Source organism: Maylandia zebra, linkage group LG16, assembly GCF_041146795.1.
Source record: "Maylandia zebra isolate NMK-2024a linkage group LG16, Mzebra_GT3a, whole genome shotgun sequence".
Classification (NCBI taxonomy): domain Eukaryota; kingdom Metazoa; phylum Chordata; class Actinopteri; order Cichliformes; family Cichlidae; genus Maylandia; species Maylandia zebra.
In genome coordinates this window covers 33,487,872-33,493,871 of record NC_135182.1, presented here as the reverse complement: position 1 = coordinate 33,493,871, position 6,000 = coordinate 33,487,872, and positions in this window count along the sequence as shown.

The following is a 6,000-nucleotide window of genomic DNA, read 5'->3' as shown; positions in this document are numbered from 1 at the left end:
TATATGTATATATTGTACTATTCTTAGTTAGTGTATTGTCTGTCTTGTCTTAATGTTGGTTTAAAATGGAGCACTGTAACAAAAAATAATTTCCCCCAGGGATCAATAAAGTATTCTGATTCTGATTCTGATTCAAATAGCAAACTATGCTAGTAATTTTCCTACATTGAGCCTCTTAAACTCCCCCACATTCTCGTCACTCTGATGGCGTCATCATGACTGTGCAAAAGACTCAGAAATGCGTAAAAGTATTTTTTGGAGCAAGTCTTTGAGTGTGGCCAGACAGTGAGGAATTATGAGTGGGGTAAAAATGCTAAGATCACCCTTGATTCAGCAAGTACAGAACCTCTCCTCCTGGATGACAGGAAAATGGGAGCATCAATCAAAGCAGCCGTGCGGGATGGCAGAGGAGCAGAGGATTTGTGGCTACGGAGCCATGAAAATACAAAAATGAGGCCAAGCTTCAGTATCACTGCCAAGCGGAATAAGTCAAAATTAAATTACCCTGTAAATTCCTTGTCGTGCATGTTGGGGTAATAGTTAATATCAATCAACCATTTCAAACATGTCTGACTAATAAAGAGTGCTTATTGCCCTTTAACCTTTTTTTTTCAGGTTGATATCCAGTGACTGATGAGATTTCCGGTGATGAGATGCATGTCCGTAGAGTTATGGGTAGCTTGGACATGGTTTCTGTATCGCACATGTGTTTATTCCATCTGGCTCTGCTCATGTCTGAGTGGTGATGTCATGATAAGAGGCCTTTGGGTCTCACAGCTTCTTATTACACCATAACGCTGGGTCAAAGTTAGACTTTTGGAAGGTTGTGTTTAAGTGTGGGCAAAATTACAACGTTGAGTTACTTTTCCAAGTGGAAATAGTTCTCCCAACTGTTGGAGGACATGACTTGGGACATGAGCACAGCTGAAACTCAGGGCTCTGCCCTTAGTAAACAAGTGACTGAGAAAGCAAACAAAAGAATACCAGACTGCCTTTTTACAGTTATTCAGTGGGGATCATCCTCACCCCGTTGTTGCTGTAAGTGCAAACAGGGCAAGAGGTGTTAAACCTGATTCTATGTAAATGCCTCATCTCATTCTCATTCCTCTAAGCTGAAGTAAACATTACAGCAGAACCCTCAGAGCATTTTTAAGAAGAAGGTGAGGAAACTTGAAAGATGTGTCCAGAGCAGGCAACTGGGCACTTCTCAAGCCCAGATAAAATCCAGTTAATATACTGTAAGTGTAAGTGTCCACTGGCCAAGTAAGCAAGCATTAAACTTGAGTAGAAATATGCCACCAAAAACACAGTGACTTCCAGATGAGAATGGGAAATTCTTGTGGCCTTCTTTCAAGCTTTCCAGCCTGCAGAGACCTAATTGTCTGAGGATCCCATAAAAAAACAATACCCAGCTTCTCTTAAAAGAGAAGCTGGGTATTGTTATTCTAATTTCAGTTTACAAGTGTTTTATGCCTTTACAGAAAAAAAGTGCAGATTGACAGCACAAATGCAGAAAGGAGACGCGGAAAATCACTTCCTTTCAGCTCACAACAGCCAGTGGTCACCACATATAGCATGCTTCTCCGGTGATCACAGGAAAAAATGGAGGGAAATGCAACGCAGCTGTCAGCAGATTCAAATCAGTACGTGACCGAGCACAAGTGAGTATGCTGTCAAAAATGTGTTATTTGAGGTTTGAAACCCTCCTTTGTTTGGAAGTATCGGTTGGCCAGTTTCATGCTGTCATCCCACCAAACTTTTTGATAATAAAGTAAAAGCAGAAATTCTGCTTTAAATATAAAGTCATGGCCATGTAAATTAAAAGGGTAAGCAACAAGTCATCAGCAAGTGTGAGGACTTCTATAAAAGCCCAAGTGTTGACAGTTTGCTGGTCTGGAGCTTTCTGGTGTGAGTTAACACAATGCCACAGAGCAAAAACATCAGCAAGGAGCTTAGAGAAGCGACTGCTGTGGCTCATCAATCTGGGAAGGATTATGTAGCCTTTTCCAAACAATCTGAAGTCCATCCACAGTGAGAAAGATTATTCACAAGTAAAAGGTTTTCACGACAATTGCCAGGATCCAAGTTAGATGTCAGACTCTACAGGCCTCAGTTAGCATGTTAAATGTTCAATGATAGCTGTCGCACAGCTGACTGTGGAGTAAAATGTAAATAAATGCAGAATCCAATCATTTGCAAATCTCATAAACCATCTTTTAGTCACAATAAAACACTGAAGACATAGAAGACCGAGCAGTCCTGGGTCTTCTATGCAGTATTTGTTATTTCATGATGATCCTCCAGATGTTTTCAATTGGTGAAAGGTCTGGACTGCGGGCTAATTCAGCACCCGGACTCCTCTACTACAAAGGCATGTTATTGTAACAGATGCAGTTTGTGGTTTTGCACCCTCTTGCTGAAATACGCATGGATTTCCCTGAAAAAGACACCATCTGGATGGGAGAATATTTTGATCTGAATCCTGAATAGGTCATTCAGCAGGTGCAAGCGGCTAATTCTATAGGCGCTAACCACCGCCATGCCATCAGAGATCCAGACTTCTGAACTCATCCCTTATAACATGCTGGAAGGTTTCTTTCCACTTTAATCTAGAGAACCTAAGTCTACGAGTGTCTGTGCTTTCCAAAAAGAAATTCAAAAGAATTTCAGAGTTCAATCCGTTCAACCACAGAGCTGTTTTCCACTTTTCCTCTGTCCATTTTCAACGAGCTTTGGCCCAGAGAAGATGGTGGCATATCTGGATCATATGTATGCTTTCTGAAAGTGGTCCTGAGCTCACACAGTGATTCCCATGACAGAATCTTGCCTGTTTTTTTAATGCAGTGCTGGAAATACTGCCTGAGGGCTTGAAGATCATGGGCATCCAATATTGATTTTCAGCCTAGCCTCTTCTACACAGAGAATTCCCCAGATTCCCAAAATCATTTGATAATTTAATAGACCGTAGACGATGAGATATCCACAGTCTTAGGACCGTTATTCTGAAATTGTTCCACAATATGTTGAGGTGGGGTTTTTTATACAGACTGGTGAACTTCTGTCCATCTTTTCCTCTGAGAAGCTCTGGCTTTATAAGATGCTATTTTTTTATGCTCACTTACTTTAGCGATCAACTTACCGATTTAGTTGGAATATGTTCTTCCAGCAGTTTCTTTTGAGAACCACTTACTTTTCCATGAAACAGTAAAATGTCTCATTGTAAATATTTGATTTGTTTTCTTGTTCTATTGTGAATATTTTTTTTAATTTGTTTTTTTAAAAATTGAGGTTCCAGAAAAAGAATGAACAAGTATGGCTTGTTTGGACGGGTTGTCATGTGAAGGCCTCTCCTCTCTAAAAGGAACATGGCAGCATAACTTAGGTTTGCAAAGTTGCATCTGAACAAACCACAAGACTTAACAAGAGTGAACCATGAATATCCCTGTACGCCAGTTCTAGAGTCAAACATGTGGCGTCTGTCTCACAGCTAAAACTGGATCATGCAACAGGAAAATGATCCCAAGCAGACCACCAAATCTACAAAACAATGACTGGAAAAGAAAGACTCAAGATGTTGCAACGATCCAGTCAAAGTCCAGACCTCAAACTCATTGAAAGGCTGCAAAGGAACCTTTAAAAAGTTGTGCATAAACCAGTGCCCATAAACCTCAATGAAATGAAGCAGGTTTGTAAAGTACAGTGGTTGAACAGTTCTCCGCAACAATGTGAGAGACTGATAAAGTCATGCTGAAAAAGATGCTGTTAACTACACAAACTTCTATAAAGACCAGAAAACCTTAAAGAAACTCAGTAACTCAAAACTACAGTTCAGACTCATTGTCTGCTAAGGTAGGGAAAATATTAAATAGCTATATATGTGTATAATTACTGTGTTTAGTTAGTTTTGATGGTTAGTAAAGTTCCTGTCATGTCTGTGTGGGTACTCGGGCTTCTTTCCACAGTCCAAAGACATGTAGTTAGTGGGGTTAGGTGAAGTGCTGATTCTAAACTGGCCTCGGGTGAGAATAGTAGCCTTGATGGATGAATTCTGTGTTTAAGTATTTCTCATCAGCTGATCAATGGCAATGAACTTTTGTTCATGTTCATTCAGTGGAATCGATCTACGACAGTCTGAATATGTTGTCACATCTATGAAATGCTTCTTTCTTACGTCATTTCTGGTCACCGTCCAAATGAAAGTCTGGTGGTTCAGAGACAAGCAGAGTTTCCAGGCCAGATTGTCTAAGCCACCATGAGCAACCGTGGTCTCACCATGTGACTAACGCAGTGGGTTCATATGAGTTAAACACTTCACGCTTTTATATAGTCATGTGGAGAAGTTTCACGTAAGTCAGACCAACGAGGGGAGCAGCTGTTTATAAAACATCAAAATAGCTTTATAGTCACCACTGTTTCCAGCTCCCGAGCCTGTTTGTACAAGGAGTTGTAAAGTCAGCCTCCACTGATTGATTTTTTTTCCAAGTGAACTGAAATCCTCCCTGTTTAGTTTTCACAACCATTCAAACAGAGCCAACACTAACACAATATTTCCTGTGAGATTTAAACAGGTTGACTGGAGTACACAAAGAAGGGGGAGATTCGAGCCCCCCTTCGGTGTTAGTATTCTATATATATGTTATGTTATGTATGAGCATCTAAGACAAAGACAGAATTCAGCAAATTTGAAATGAAAATCTAATGTAAACAAAAAACAGGTTTGTGACTCTCCCTTACATGCTGATGATCTGGACTTTATGCTTGTTATCCTTGCCCTTTCCATTTCAGTGGTGTTATTCCTGATGACACACACCTCAGCGCTGATTCAAGTGGACAGTATTTTGTAACCTCCTTGTAGAGCGACAGGTACACTGGAAAAACGTATGAGGTGCATAAGCCAGCAAGCAGACAGGTCTGCTGATGCACCTGTGATCCATCACGGCGGCAGCATTAAGCTCCCCAGATGGCACAGCACCAACCAAGGGAGACTGGAGCAGCAAAAGATGAAGTGCATCTGTACAGGTCCACTATAAGGTCAGAGCAAAGTAAATCTTCAGCAGTTATAGACGAGGCTCTGTGTGGATCCTCAACTGTGGAGCGTCAAATGTCCTTGCTTTTAGAGCAGGCTAGCAAACAACAGCTAACTGAAACTAAGCAGTGTTGGTCAAGTTACTTGAAAAAAGTAATCAGTAACTAATTACTGATTACTTCCCCCAAAAAGTAATCCCGTTACTTTACTGATTACTTATTTTCAAAAGTAATTGATTACTTAGTTACTTAGTTACTTTTTAAAAACACGATTTACAACCTGAATAGGTGATAAAGCGATAGATCTTTCAGCCCAATTCTACTTTTTCTACATAATCCATCATACAAAATGTAATCAAATGGAAAAGTCTCTTTTTTAAAACTTGTTTTATTAGTTTTAATCTTTTAACTTTATGCATCAAGCAAAAATTTAATTATATGCAACATTCTCTGACTGGAAGAAATTAGTTTAACATTTAAACTTATTTTCTGCACATTCCAGCACATAAAATATATATTTTTTGTGTTTACACTCAATCTTTCAAATAGATGCAAGTAAAACACAGCAGAAAATAAATAAAGTCAAAGACTCAGCGGTCCTGTTGCTCTATTTTCACCTGTAAAGCAGGAGTTGGGTAGGCGGAGGTTTACCCTGGTGCAGGTGTGCCGCAGCGGTCAGTGGAAGAATCCGCGAGTTTCTCTGTGAGTTTCCCATTATATGTTAGCGCACTCGGTGCTTGCTTGGAAGTTTAGAGGTTTTTTCGCTGTAAAAAGAAGTTTTCTTCCCACGCACAACAGACACTAATGTTTTTGTCACTTTTTATGGAATCAAACTCAAAGTAAGGTCAGTACTTCCACGCTTTAAGCGCTGCACGCTCATACTCTCTCCCACAATCGATATGTGATCCATTGTTGATCTGCACACAGCTGTTGTCACGAACGTCACACTTGCTTATGTCACTGTCATGAGACATT